The sequence below is a fragment of the Dasypus novemcinctus genome, chromosome 12 (genome assembly GCF_030445035.2).
Source record: "Dasypus novemcinctus isolate mDasNov1 chromosome 12, mDasNov1.1.hap2, whole genome shotgun sequence".
Taxonomy (NCBI): domain Eukaryota; kingdom Metazoa; phylum Chordata; class Mammalia; order Cingulata; family Dasypodidae; genus Dasypus; species Dasypus novemcinctus.
Window position 1 is genome coordinate 4,489,845 of NC_080684.1, and position 15,746 is coordinate 4,505,590.

The 15,746-nt window shown below is 37.2% G+C and overlaps 1 protein-coding gene across 7 annotated transcripts in view; it reads left to right on the plus strand.

Annotated features, from left to right (window-relative positions):
• Nucleotides 1-3,254: 3,254 nt before the first annotated feature.
• LOC131280545 (zinc finger protein 596-like) overlaps nt 3,255-15,746 on the plus strand; it is a 112,169-nt gene continuing 99,677 nt past the window's right edge. For 2 of the 7 annotated variants that reach the window (XM_071218758.1, XM_071218760.1), the window contains exons 1-2: nt 3,256-3,681; nt 7,693-7,763. The gene's annotated coding sequence lies outside the window, so the exon portion shown is untranslated. Of the gene's footprint in view, nt 3,682-7,692; nt 7,764-15,746 lie in introns of all 7 variants that reach the window. The other 5 variants (XM_058307778.2, XR_011650200.1, XM_058307777.2 and 2 more) reach the window with 5 other exon arrangements.

Here is a 15,746-nt window from a genome sequence, read left to right on the forward strand (position 1 = left end):
CGTTATCTTTTCTATTTTGGATCAAGTGCAGAAGTATATTAGACATGTTAAATTCCTGGTAAAATCATTTTCTAAACAGTTAATAAACACGTCTATAGAATAAGGTGGCAGTCTCAGCCAGTCTCAGTCAACTTACTATATTCTTCTGTACTCTGTTGTGTAGCAAAGGTGAGGCTTGCTTGCTGATGTTGAGTCACCTATTGAACAAGTCAAAATTGCTAGAAATTGTACAATTAAAACCAAGGTGTAAAAAAACCTTTATTCTGTAGTTCTGACACTCCCACAGGGGAAAACTAAGAGAATTTCCAACTTAGTGTTCTAATCCTGAATGAAGCCAGTTGCCCAAGGAGTGCCAGTTGACCAGGAGCATCTAACAGAGCGAATGAGTGCCAATCATTGAACAGCTTGGAATGTGTCTTCAGACAAAGCTAAGTGTCTGTTGCAATTTCTCTCTAAAGATGAATAACTTAAAAAAAGAATATATATGCTGTTCCCACCAGCTTTTAAGGAGTGCCATCTTTATAGGCACCTAACCTTGTCTACCTCTGTAATCCAATGTCCTCTTTTAAAAATGGGTATTCCAAATTTTTTTTGGAATATCTTATTAACATCTTATTAACCATATGAAAACTTCATCCAACTTCGTACAGAATGCCAGATCCATCTTCCTCCAGTTAAAATAAATTAAGAGTTTTACACCTTATTAGGCAATGACTACAGCCCATGGCCAGCAGGAAGCAGTTACAGAAAAGAGATCATCTCCCTTCAGCACCCCTTTTAAATTAAAGGTGTAAACTCTTCAAGGGTAAAATAAAATTAATAGATGGATCTGGAACCTGACTGGAAATCCACGTGAGCGCCGGGGGGCCGCAGGATGACTGTAGGAGGCCCCCGCCCCAGGATTCTGCTGTCCAGAATGAAAACTTCTAAACTTTTAAAAACAGTCCTGGATGCTACACTAAAGATTGATAAATAATCAATCAAAACAACAAACAGCCATCCACCTCATAGCTCCAACAATAATTATGCCAAAGCTTAGCAAGTTAAACTTTGGCAAAGGAGGGGAAATGATGTGGGCTATGGGTGGGAGGGTCTTTGTCTCTTAAGAGATAACCTAAGCTGTTTGACTTGTGGGTGTAGAACAGTAAAAGGCTGCAGTCCTGCCCTTAGTGACAATGGCAACAACTCCAGTCCCAGGAAACAGTTTAAGAATGCAAGGTCTATAAACTTTAAGTATTTAGGGGAAATGCAAACAAAATATGCTAAAAGCTTATCTAGAATGTCTGGAGTCCATGCTAAAACTTACCTAAGATGTGGAAGACAGATATGCTAATTCAAGCCTTTTGAGAACTGAAACAAAGGGACCATTTGGCCTTTCCTCTCTATACAAAAATAATTGAACCTCTCTCAAATTCTACAACCATAGCAAGTTACTTCCTTGACCACTGGGTCATGCTGTCCCTAGAGATATATGTGCAGATCATAAATCTCTCAGGGAGATTTAACATTCTGGTGGAAGCAAGACTTGCTAGTATGGAACGACCTGGGCAACAAGATATATGACTATATTTGTTTCAGTAACATAATAGAACATTGTGAGCTTTGGTTACCATCTAACCCACTGTTTTATTAAGAATGAAATAATGGTAATAGTTATCTAGAATAGTTGCTGCTTCTCATGATCGGTTGGGGTTTATAAGGAGGCCCCTGAGACCAATAAATTCGTCTGATGAGCTTGAGGCTTCAATGCTCTCAGATCCCCTGATCCCAACCTCTCTTTGTCTTTCATTCCTGATACCCTTCGGGTCCGTGACTCCAAGTTACCAGTAATATTGTAATAGTTTTGTAGAAATGGTAAAGAAGTTACTATATCGCTGTTAAAGGTTAAAAAAAAATATGTTCAGTTTTTCAGCTATGAATAAGATTAAACATTTTTTCTTCAATTTCTTCATTAAGAGGCGATGTTAGTCATGACATTTAACCTATCTCTAATCATTTATGTATCTTTCTTTTTTTATGGGCTAAAAATATCTTATTTCAAAGGCTGTGGCAGAACAAACTAAATTTAAGACTTTTCCATCTCTGGACCTACAAATGAGACATCAACAATTATAAAGCACACAACCCAGTGTCCACATATTCTTCCATCTAGCTGGTCAGAAAATACCTAATTATTAAAATCTTCAGAACATAACCCACTGTCCAAGAGGCTCATGTATTGGAATTCCTTTTCATTCTGGTTAATGTTCACACGTAAAAAGAATACTACTACTACTACTACTGCTACTACTACTACTACTACTACTAACATTGACACCTCACCAATAGATTTATTCAATAACACTCCAATCAATGAAAAAGACCACCATCCTCTTTCAGGGCACTGACAAGTGGGCAGGCGTTAGGGCTCCACCTGGAAAACCAGGCAGCCGAGCACCGGGAGGAAGGACAGGGTCCCAGGGCAGGGCCAGGCAGGGCACCAGATCTAAGGGCGGCCCCACGGCGGAGCTACGTGATCAGATGGGAAGAGAACCACCCTTGAACCCTGAGCACTGCCGGGCCGTGTTCCGTCCACCCGGGCTTGGACCGCGGCCCAGGAGAGCCCGAGCTTAGAGCAAGCCCCAGCACCGAGCCGCGGGCGCCGGCTCTGCCCTGAGCCGGGAGCAGGGGAGGCTGGAACCAGGGACGGCGCCCGCGGACCTGGCCTCCCGCCGCCTCCGGAGGGGAGGGTGGGTCTAGGGGCCCAGCGCCCGCCCTCCCTCCAGCCGAGCCGGGGCGGGCGGGACAGCCCCGAGGGGCGGGAGGGTCGCTGTTGCAGGGCCCAGCCGAGGGCGCGACCTCAGCGACCCCTGGCCTCGCGCTCTGCAGGGCGCTCGTCCTCCTCCCTCCGCAGCGTGGACGGAAGGAGCTGGGGCTGCTCGTGCAGCTTCTGAGCCTCCTCCTGGCCGGAGCGCGGCGCCATCCCCACGGCGGGACGAGAAGCCCCGGACAGCTAAGGCGGCGGACTGAGCACGGGCCTCCGTGAAGGCACCTGGCGCCGCCGGGGCTGCGGGAGGACTCGGCCCAGGAAGCGGCGGCGGCGGCGGGAACCGGGGGAGCGGGAGGGAGCGGGGCTTGCGGCAGCCCCGACAGGTCCCGCCTCCTCGCCACGCGGGTCTCGCCCTCCTGGCCAGAGCCAGAGGGAGAAGGGGGAGACCTTTATGTATCTTTCTTAACAATGGAGAAACAATTGAGTTTGTTTTTAGGATTAAATAAGATAAAGGTGACTAGAGAGAATTTTTTAGATTAATGCTTCCCTAAATTGTTAAGCTTACTTTCGTCTACTATTTTGATTTTTGAACTTGAGATAAAGTTAGAAAAATCAATGAGAGAAGTGTTTCCCTGCTTCCCAAGTAGGAGGTCCTGGGTTCAATCCCTGGTATCTACTATAAACAAAACAAACATGAAAAAATCGACTCTCACTGGGGCGCAGATGTAGCTTAGTGGGTGAGCGCCTGTTTCCCTAACACAGGTCCTGGGTTCAATCTGTGGTACCTCTTTAAAAAAATTCCTTGGTGGACTGGTGACGTCATCAACACAGCGACAGAAGTGATTTCCTGAAAAAACTTCCCCAAAGTCTCTGGAGAATGAACAAGACCGGAGGATTCCACAAATGCTGAATTGAAGAAAGAGAAACATCAGGTAGGAAGCTCCCCTCCAGGACCTACCGGTCCTCTTCCCTTCCCTCTCAGCGGGTCCGTGCACAGCTTGGGAGTTCTCCAGAGACAGCCAGCGGCCTGGATCCCTCTCACCCGGGAACAGATTTTAGAGGCCCTCACAGCAGTGCGACAGAACCCCATTCATACCCAGGTACAGAGACAAGCTCATAGAGACCTAGCGCTGAAAACAAGCTGCTGAGGAATGCTGAAAACAGAAAGGCCCCCGTTTTAGGAGGAAGGGGAGTAAAATCGCAGCAGAATGGCTATGGCCTAGTGGTGCAGTCCCTCTGTCCAGATAGTTAGTGTTGGTGGAATTCATTAAATGCAGAATGGACTCTTCTGGGGGTTCTGTGGGTTCCGACTTTCTGGAATGACTCCGTCTGACTCTCAGAGGTAGGATAACCTAGAAGGGAAGAACTTTTTGGGAGAAAAGCCTCACCAAGAAAAATGGAGGGGGAGGGTTGAACTGAACGGCTACTGGATTGGAGAGTCCCAGAAATGAAAAGTGTAACAAAAATTGGGCACCGAGTGAGAAAGAGAATTTAAACAAGTCATAGGAGCTGGGGACAAATATCTGTACAAAAACGACCAGAACAGATCAAGATTCCTGGAGAACGAGGAGAGGAAACAATCTGGCAAGTTATGGCAGGTTGTTATGTTTCAGCTTGTGGGAAAGGAGCATTTACAAGAGGTAGAAACTACGTTAATCTTCAGTTTGCTGATGTAGGGCTTAGCACGAAGGACTCAAGCTAGGGCCCCCAGATTGGTCTGACTCTCAGCCATTGAGAGTTGTGAGCAAAATGTAAAGTACTTAGTCATTTTCAGTTAGTGCCTAAGATCTTGGTGTAGTGTTTGCAGATTATTTTCATGTTGGCTTATAGATGTTCGTGATGCCCGTTTTTCCATGATCATCATTCTCAGTTATCCCAGACAAAAAGAAATCATTTACTGGATCACAAGTGGCTGAGGATATACATTCAAAACCCTTGAGAGAAAACAGTACACTAGGGAGACGCTAATGAGTACTAGAGTGATAAAAGGCCCAACTGCTTACATCATAGTTACCCCCTAAGCCTAGGACCATGATTTCACCCAACTGAAATCACCATGATCAAATCAGGGCCTTGGGGAGGGCCTTACCTGTTTAAACCATGTTGTCTGTTCAATAATTTCATGCAATTGTGTCTTAACTTCCCCAGAAGTGAGAACCCAGGTACAACAGGTGATGTTGGCAATGGCAAAAATTCCTCCTTGTTTCAGCTAATAAGTAACAAGTTTTACAATGCTACTGTCTAAAACAAGTTTAATTTTTAAAAGAAATTTGCATTTCTATACATTCTCTATTTTCACTGGAAATATTAGAATGTTATTTTCCTTAATTTCTGGGATTGAACAGGAGTATTGATTTATATATAAGTGCTTATTTATCTTTAAGCAAACGAGCTCTTTCAGGGAATTTCATGAAATACTTTGGTACTAGCATTCAGAGGTAGGAAAATGTCAGACATCAAACATACAGACACACAAATACAGAGCTTATAGCTTCAGTTAAAACTAATTTAGCCATTTGTCAGACACAAAACAAATAGAGAAAACAAAATTCCTCTGAGTTTACATTTTCTCATATCTCTTTTGTAGAGTCCTTTAATGAAATTTATTTTTCTTGCATTTCTTAGTATATTCTGAGTATTAAATATAGTAGGCATTCCATTTAGATGTTTAGTTTTGGAGCTCCTTTTTTTGACTGATGAGTAATTTTGTCTAATTGGACATTTCCCAAAATGGGCATGGTAATTCCAGATAGTCTTTGGTGAGATCTTGCCATTTTGTTAGATTGATACAGCTTCAAGCCACATTTTTTTAAAGGAGACTTTAGATTATATCAATATTACATAAAAATATAGGGGATTCCCATATATCCCACACTGTCCCCCTACCACACTATCCCACGTTAACAAGATCTTACATTAGTGTGGTACATTTGTTATAATTTATGGACACATATTCAAGCATTGCCACTAACCGTGGATTATAGTTCATAGTGTAGCTTATACTCAGTCATGCACAATTTTGTAAGTTATGACAAAATATTTAATGGCCTGTATCTATCGTTGGAAAGTCATTCAGGACAATTCCAGTATCCCCAAAATGCCCCCATATTACACCTATTCCTTCTTCTCCCTCCCAACAGAACCTCCAGTGGCCACTCCCTCCACATCAGTGCTAAAAGTTCTTCCACTGCTAAAATAATAAGTTTATAGTAGAGTAATAGTAAGTCCATTTTAGTACATTGTTCATTCCCCAATCTTGAGGATTTGGGGATGGTGATGCCTACTCTGCCTCTAAGTGAAAGGGGACTTAGATCCCTTGGGACAGACAGATGGAAGTGTCTTGCTTCAGTTGCAGACTCTCTCTGTTCTTTGGGATAGGTTTTATCTTTCATCTTCAAATTATTAGGTGTTCTGGGTGAGTCCAATGAACTGGAGAGTAGGTTTTGCAACTCTGCTGACTTTCAGAATGCAATTTCCGTGTGGACAGACCAAAGAGTTAAGTGGCTTGGATATACACCTATCAAGTATAATACTAACTATAGTTTTCAATAGAAGAGGCAGAAGAGCCATGTGTAGGAAAACCATAGATGAGTCCAGCTCTGTCACAATGAAGAGCATAAATTCCAAAGTAAGGCCCATCGTCAGGGTGCCAAACTGAACTGTCTGCCCTGTGTATAGTGAATGGATATGTCTAGAGTCTCAGAAGCCCCACTATCTGAGGCACTATTTACTGTGGCAGTGAGATCCTGCTGAGATGTACATAAGTGTAATCTCTGATGACCTCCTGGCTCATTCTGAAATCTCATAGCTATAAAAACTCATTTGTATTTACCATTGCCCTCTTTGGTCAAGGTCTTTTTCTAGGTTTATTGCTAGTTGGTGTTTGGTAATAATCCCTCAGTGCCAGGGGACCTCATCCTCAGGAGTCCTGTTCTATGCCAGGGGGAGATAGTGTGTTTATATACTGAATTTGAGTTAGAAACCACATTTGAGCAACAAGGAGGCCCTCATGAGGTAACTCTTAGTCAAAATAATATTTATCTATTTCAGAAAATTTTATGAACTCCAAAGGAAACCTCATACTCTTGAAAGAACTTATTCCATATTTTCCACTCCCCTCAATCACTGTCAACCATTAATCATCTTTCTGTCTCTAATGATTTGCCTCTTCTGGATATTACATGTAAATGTAATCTTTTAAAAACACATAGCATGTTTTCAAGTCTTTTCCATGGTATAGCTTATATTAATTCATTCCATTTTATGACTGAACAATATTCCATTGTATGGATATTACACATTTTGCTTATATATTAGGTTATAGAAATTTAGGTTGTTTCTACCTGTTATTGTAAATAATGCTAATATGAACATTTGTACACAATTACTTGAATATCTTTCTTCAGTTTTAGGGGATATCTAACAAGGAAGATAACTGATAGATCATCAGCAAATTCTGTATATATCTTATTGAAGAACTGCGTAAATATTTTTCAAGTGGTTGTACCATTGTACATACCTTCCGCTATGTATAAGGATTCCAGTTTCTCCATGTCTTTATTAACAGTTATTTTAGACTTTCAAAAAAGTATAACTATCTCAGCAGGTTTGAAGTAATGTCATATTTTGGTGTTGATTTCCATATCCCTAATAATTAAAGATGCTGAGCATTATTTCATGTGTTTGTTTTCCAATTGCATATATTCCTTGAAAAAAAATCTATTCAATTACTATGTCCATTTTTAATCAGATTATTTGTCTTTATGTTCAAGGGTAAGGAATTTTAACATATATATACATTTTTAAAAATTAGGCCCTTCTCAGATATATGATTGGAAAGCCTTTTTTCCTTTATGTAGGTTATCTTTTTACTTTTTTGGTAGGGTTTCCTTTGATTAAAATGTTTTTAATTATTGTGAAAAACAATTTGTTTTTATTTCTAGTGATTTTAGTGTCATATCTAAGGATCAATTGCCACATGAAAAGTGATGAAGAATTACTCCTATATTTACTTGTAAGTGTGGTATAGTTTTGCTCTTACATTTACATCTCTGAATGACAATTATTTAAGGTAAAGATCAAAATTCGTGCTTGACATGTGCATATCCATTTTTTCCACCACCATGTGGTGAAGACACTGTACTTTGCTGAGTGCAAGAACCTGGTACCATATATATATATATACATATATAGGTTTATTTCTGAAGTATCAATTCTATTCTTTTTTTTAGATGTTTACCTTTGTACCAATATCACACTATTTAATAAATGTAAATATGTAATATGTTTTGAAATATAGAATTGCATATCTTCTAGTTTTGTTCTTTTTCAGTATAATTTTATCGATTAAGGTGTCTTTATAATTCCATAATTTCAAGGGTAAGCTCTTACATTTATTTTGTTTAAAAGAAATTGACTTTTTGATATATATTAATAAAGAATAAAATTCATTTGAAGTTTAGAGCAAGTGGTAGTAGGTATAATCACAGAGTTGTGTATTAATGTCCATTATTATTAGAGCATTTTCATTAAGTGGTGAAGAATTTTCTTGTTTGATTCTTTGATTTTTATTATTATATTTATTTTTATAAGTGAGCTATGAGATTTTGATAAGCATTCATTGTATTTCTAAATGTTTTGAGGGTAGAATTGCCACCTTAACTATTTTAATCTGACATTCAATTAAATGGCATATCTTACCATTTATTTAGGTCACCTTTATTTCAGCAATATTTTATAGATATTATACAAATCTTGCATATCTTGGTTAAAATTATTCACAGTAATTTTATTATTTTGGTGCCTCTGAAAGTTTTTTTCTTAATTTTCTTTTTGGATCCTCACAATTTGTTTGCCAAAGTACAGTTGACTTATGCATGTTTATCTTTTACCCTGAAACTTTGCTGTATTTATATATTAGCTCTAATAGGTAGGGCATGTATGTGAATAAGTGTAAATAGACATGTGTTTGTGTGGTTGCTATAGGATTTTTCAACTTATAAGATCATATCATCTCAGAAAAGAGATAATTTTACTTCTTGTTCTAAAATATATTTTTATTAGATAGTTGTGAAATTTCAAAACAATCATGAACATGTGTGGAATTCCCATACAACAACCACCCACCCACACACTATATTGTCATGGAACATTTGTTACAAATTATGAGATAATATGAGAATATTACTACTGACTGTGGTCTATACTATTCATTTTGTGTATTTTTCCATTTCTCCTATTATGAACATAGTACCTTTTTTCATTGATAAAAGAATATTACAGTATTGCTGTTAACAATAATCCATAGGTTACATTAATTGTATTTTTCTTGTGCTTCTCTACATTCTTACCACCTTGGAATAGTGATTTTTGTATTTCATGGAAGGACATTTTGTATTTGTACCATTAACCACAGTTCTCAGCCACCTCTGGGTTCACTATGTTATTCAGCCCCTAGATTACTCTAGAGTTCTCTTTCCATTCAAATTTACATCCTGAGACCTACCTTTTTCAGCCTCAATGCCATTTATAGACCAGCTACATTAGTTCTACTCACTATGTATTACCATCAAACCCATTTCCACACAATTACAGTCAAGTTAATTAAAACTTCCACATATATTAAACATCAGTACACCTTTTCAGCCCTCCTCTTATCTCCTTAAAACCTTTATTCAAGGTTTTAACTACAAGCATTTATTCCTCATATTTAATTCATATTAGTGAGACCAGGCAAGATTTGTCCTTTTGTCTCAGGCTTATTTCACTTAAAATAATGTCTTGAAGTTCATCCATGTTATCATATGTGTCCCAATTTCATTTTTTCTTAAAGCAGCCTAAAATTCCATCCTATCTATACACCACATTTTGTTTATCCATTAAATGGTGGATGGACATTTGGGTTGCTACCATGTTTTGGCCACTGTGAACACTGTTGTGCTAATGTCTATTTGCATCACTGTTTTCAGTTCTTCTGAACATATTCCTAGAAGGGGAATTGGTGGATCTTATGGCAAACCTATATTTAGCTTCCTAAGGAACTGCCAAACTGTTTTTCATAGAGGCTGCACCATTTTATAATCCCACCAACAATGAGTGTTCCTGTTTCTCCACATCACTCCATCATTCACCTGTTTTGTAATAATGGCTATTCTATGTGGTGTGAGATGATATCTCATTGTCATTTTGATTTGATTTTCCCTAATAGCTAGTGATAAAGAACATTTTTTCATGTCCTTTTGGCCATTTGTGTTTCCTCTTTGGAGAAATGTCTAAGTCTTCCACTTATTTTTAAAATTGGATGGCTTGCTCTTTTGTTGTTGAGTTGCATGGTCTCTTTAAATAGAATGGAAATCAAACTCTTATTGGATATGTGGTTTCCAAATATTTTTTCCCATTGACTGGGCTGTCTTTTCACTTTCTTGGGAAAGTCCTTTGAATCATGAAAGTGTTTTTAGGTTTGAGGAGGTCCCCTTTCTTCCATTTTCTTTCTTTGCTCATTATTTCAGTGTAAAGTTAAAGAATCCACCTCGTACTACCAGGTGTTGAGGATGTTTTCCTACATTTTCTTGAAGGAACTTTATGGTTCTAGCTCTTATATATAGGTCTTGGTCCATTTTGAGTTAATTTTGGTATAAAGTTTGAGATAGGATACTCTTTCTTTCTTTTGGCAATGGATATCCAGTTCTCCCAGCACAATTACTTGAATAGATTATTCTGCCCCTACTGGGTGGCTTTAACAGCCTTGTCAAAATCACTTGACCATAGATGTGATTGTTTCTGAACCATCCATTTGGTCCCATTTCTGTGTGTCTATGTTCATGCCAGTACCATGCTGGTTTTTTATTGCTCTAGCTGGGTAATATGATTTAAAGTCCAAAGTGAAATTCCTCCATCTTCACTTTGAATTTTTAAGATGTTGCTAGCTGTTGAAGGCTATTTACCTTCCCAAATAAATTTGATAATTGTGTTTTCTGTTTGTTTACAAAATAATGATGGAAGTTTCATCAGGATTGCATTGAATCTGTATATCAATTCGGGTAGAAATTGATATCTTATTAATAATTAGTCTTGTAGACCATGAGCATGGAATGTTCTCCCAATTATTTTGGCCTTTTTTATTTCTTTTAACAACGTATTGTAGTTTTCTGAATACAGGTGCTCTATATCCTTGCTTAAGCTTATTCCTAATTTTTTTTATTCTTTTCTATACTGTTCTAAATGGAATTTTTTTCATGAATTCTAGCTCAGATTATGCATTAGTGCATAGAAACACCACTGATTTTTGCATATTTATCTTGTATTTTGCCATTCTACTGAAATAGTTTATTAGGTCCACCACCTTTGTTATCAATTTTTCAGGACTTTCTAGGTATAAGGTCATATCATCTGTAAAAAGCAAACATTTTACTTTCTTCCCAATTTGGGTGACTTTTTTTCTTTTTCTTGCAGTTTGCTTTAGCTAAAACATCTAGCACTGTAGTGAACAACAGTGGTTTGAAAACATCCTAGTCCCGCTCCTCATCTCACTTGGAAAGTTTTCACGCTTCACCAATGATTACAATATTAGGTTTAGTTTTTTCATATATGGCCTTTATCATGTTGAGAAAGTTTCTTTCAGTTCTATCGTTTGTTTTATTTTTATCAAGAAAGGATGCTTTCCTTTGTCAAATATCTTTTCTACATAAATAGAGAAGATCATGTGATTTTTCTTCTTTGATTATAAATGTGGTGTATTACACTGATTGATTTTCTGGTGTTGGGCCACTCTTGTATGCCTGATATAAAATCCACTTGATAATGAATAGTAATTCTTTTAATGTGTTATTTTATTCAGTTAGCAGGTATTTTGTTGAGAATATTTGCATCCATATTCTTTAGGGAAATGGATTTTTAATTTTCTTTTTGTAATATCATTATCTGCCTTTGGTTTTAGGGTGATATTGACTTAATAAAATGAGTTCAGTAGTTTTCCTTGTTTAATTTTTTTTGAAAGAGCTTGAATAGATTTGATATTAAATCTTCTCTGAATATTTGGTAGAACTCGCCTATTGAACCATCTGGTCTAGGGCTTTTCATTTTGGGGAGTTCTTTGATGATAGTTTCTTCCTCTTTATGATTTGTGTGTTTAGGTCTCCTATTTCTTTAAGGTTCACTGTAGTTTGTACATTCCTAGGAAATTTTCCATTTCGTATGCATACTCGTTTGTTGGCACACACTTGTTCACAATATACTCTTTTTTAAACAAATAAATTTTATTAGTACATATTAATAAAGCATAGAATTCACCAAAGTATATAACTAATGGTATTTGGTATAATTTCAGAGATGTGCATTTATCATTTCAATCATTACTAGAGCATTTTCATTACTTTAGTAATAATAATAAATAAATAATTATTTCTGACTATGCAGACTTATTTACTTATTAAGCTCTTTTATTGAGATATATTCACATACCATATGATCTATCCAAAGTGTATAAGCAGTGGCTTTTAGCATAATAACAATGTTGTGCATTCATCATGATAAAAACTTTTATAGCAATTTCATTACTTCAAGCAAAAAGTCTACATCCCTTAGCATTCCTTCTCCAGTCCAACATAATCAAAACTCTAATTTCATCTTTATCAATTTATATATATTTTCATTTTATATAAATGGAATCATAGAATGTTTCACAATATTTTTAGTTCACAGTGGTGCAAGCATCCAGTATATGTCCTCCTACGTATGGCTTGCTTCATTCAAAATAAAGTCCTCTAGGTTCATCCATGTTGTCATATGCTGTATGACTTCATTTTTCTTACAGGTGCATAATATTCCATCATACACCACAGTGTATGGTATTAATACACCCAAGTTTGTTAATCTCTGCATTGGTTGATTGACATCTTGCTTGTTTCCAATTTTGACAATCATGAATAATGTTGCTATGAACATCAGTGTACAGACGTCTGTGTCACTGATCTCAATTCTTCTGGGTACATATCTAGTAATAGTATTTCAGGCTCACTTGGCAAATCTATATTCAAAATCTTTATGAATAGCCAAACAGGTCTCCACAGTTTCTGTACCATTATACATTCTTACCAACAGTGAATAAATTTTCCCATTTATCCATATCTCTTCCAACACTTGTAGTTCTCTCTCTTAATAGTGGCCATTCTGATAGGTGTGAAATGACATCTCATTGTAGTTTTGATTTGCATTTCCCTAATCATTAGTGATGTTGAATATTTTTTTCTTTTTTTGTATTTCTTCTTTGGACAAATGTCTCTTCAGATCTTTAGCCCATATTTTGTTCAGGTCATGTGTTTTATTGTTGAGCTGTAACGTCTCTTTATATATAATGTATATTAAGCCCTTATCAGACATGTAATTGTCAAAAATTTTCCCCATTGAGTTGGCTGGCTTTTTAGCCTTTTGTCAAAATTGTTTGAGGTGTAAAAGCATTTAATTTTGAGGGGGTCTGATTTATATATATTTTTTCTGTTATATCACTGGCTTTGAGTGTAAGGTCTAAGAAACCAACACTTACCAAAAGGCCTTTAAATGGTTCCCTACAGTTTCTTCTAGAAGTTTTGTGGTCCTGGGTTTTATATTTAGGTTTTTGATCAATTTTGAGTTGACTGTAGTCTAAGGAGTGTGGTAAGGGTCCTCTGTCATTCTTTTGGTTATTGATATCCATTTTTTGAAAAGACTGTTTTATCCAGTTAACATGGACTTTGTAGGTTTGTAAAGAATCAGTTCACCATAGAGGTGAGGGTTTATTTCTGGACTCTCAATTCTATTCCACTGAATAATGTGTCTATCTTCATACCATGCTGTTTTGACTACTGTAGATTTGTAATATGTTTCAAGGTCAGGTAGTGAAATTCCTCCCATGTTGTTCTTTTTAGAATGCTTTTGGCTATTTGGGTTCACTCTTCCATCCAAATTTGGTAATTACCTTTAGTATTTCTTTACTGTAAGCTATTGAAATTTTGATTGGTATTGCATTGAATCTATCAATCTCTTTGGGTAGGATTGACATCTTCATAATATTAGGTCCTTCAGTCCATGAGCACAGAATGTCTTTCCCTTTGTTTAGGTCTTCATTAATTTCTTTTAGAAATTTAAAAAAAATTTTCTGCATATAGATCCTATGCTTCTTTGTTTTAATTGATGCCTATGTATTTGAGTATTTTTGTTGCTATTATAAATGGAATATTTCCCTTATTTCTTCCTCAGATCACTTAATACTAGTGTATAAAAATATTACCAATTTTTGCATGTTTATCTTGTATCCTGCCATTTTGTTGAACTTATTTATTTGCTCAAGTAGCTTTACATTAGACATTTCAGAATTTTCTAAATTAGGATCTTGTCATCCACAGAAAGAGTTTTACTTCCTCTTTAGATTCATTTAAATTTTTCTTCCTTAATTCCTTTAGCTAAAACTTCTAGAACCATACTGAATAGCAACATTGACAGTGGCCACTTTTGTCTTATGCCCAATCTTAGAGGGAAATATTTCAAACATTCCCATTGACTTCAATGATGGCTGTGTATTTTACTTATATGCTATTTACCATATTGAGTAATTTTCCTTATATTCCTATCTTTGAATTGTTTTTATCAAGAAATGATGCTAAATTTTGCCAAATGCCTTTTCTGCATCGATTGAAATGATCGTATGTTCTTTTCCTTCAATTTGTTAATGTGGTACATTAAGTAAATTGGTTTTCTTATGTTGAATAAGCCTTGAATACCAGGAATAATTCCCACTTTGTTTGGATGAACAAATCTTTTTTTATGCCATTGGATTTGATTTGGAAGTATTTGTTGAGAATTTTTTAACATCTATGTTCATTAGAGAAAGTATTCTGTAATTTTCCTTTTTTGTAGTGTCTTTATCTGGCATTGGAATTAAGGTAAGGTTGGCTTCATTAAATATGTTGGGTAATTTTCTCTCCTCTTTAATTTCTTAGATGAGTTTAAATAGGATCATTATTAATTCTTTTCAAAATGCTTGGTAGAATTCATCTGTCCTGCCTTAAATAAGAGGAGGAAATGGCAAAGACAAATGAGTTTATAAGGCTAAGACACTTCAAAAAGAGTTGGGAGGTCATCAGAGGGTTCGTGTTTATGCACGTTTCAGCAGGATCCCAGAGACAGCCAAAGTAGATACAACCCCAGTTACTGGTGCTGTTGAGGGCTACAGAGACACACAGGTTCTACAGTCATGGCAGATGGCTCTGGAATTCAGTGCCTTGTCAATGGGCCTTACTTTAGAATTTGTGCTCCTGGGAGTGATAGACTTGGACTTAGATGTGACCTTTTTATACCTGCCTCTTCTGTCACTTTTACTGAACCTGTGGTTGGTGCTGGGGTTGGTGTATACTCAGAAGACTTGAATCTGTGGACTGGCCATGTCCCAGCTGGGCACTGAGCCTCAGCAGAGTTGTAGCTCTACTCACTGGTTTGTTCAACTTACCCAGGTCAGCTAACAAGGAGGTGAAGATTGTCAGCCAACAAAGAAGGGAACCAAGAGTGCCTACAACTGTAAGCAGGAAAATCACATCCATCAACCACGTGGGATTTAAGCCCACTTTCAATTTAGAGGTGGCATGGACATCACCATCCCAGGGTTCACAGAATGGAGGAATAGAATATGGATTAGAGTGGACTCACTGGTATTCTCCTGTAGAACTACTGTGACTCTAGCAAAGGAAAATTTTTATCACTGATGTGTAGATTGTGACTATGGTAGTTGCTGACAACAGGGAGAGGGAAGAAGAGATGTGATGTGGGGACATTTTTGGGACCTCGAGTTGTCCTAAATGATATTGCAGGGGCAGAGTTTGGACATTATATGTCCTGCCATATCCCACTGAATGTACTGGGGGAGAGTGTAAACTACAATGTAAACTATAATCCATACAGTGCCGCAGTGCTCCAAAATGTATTCACCAAATGCAATGAATGTGCTACAGTGATGGAAAAGGTTGTTAAT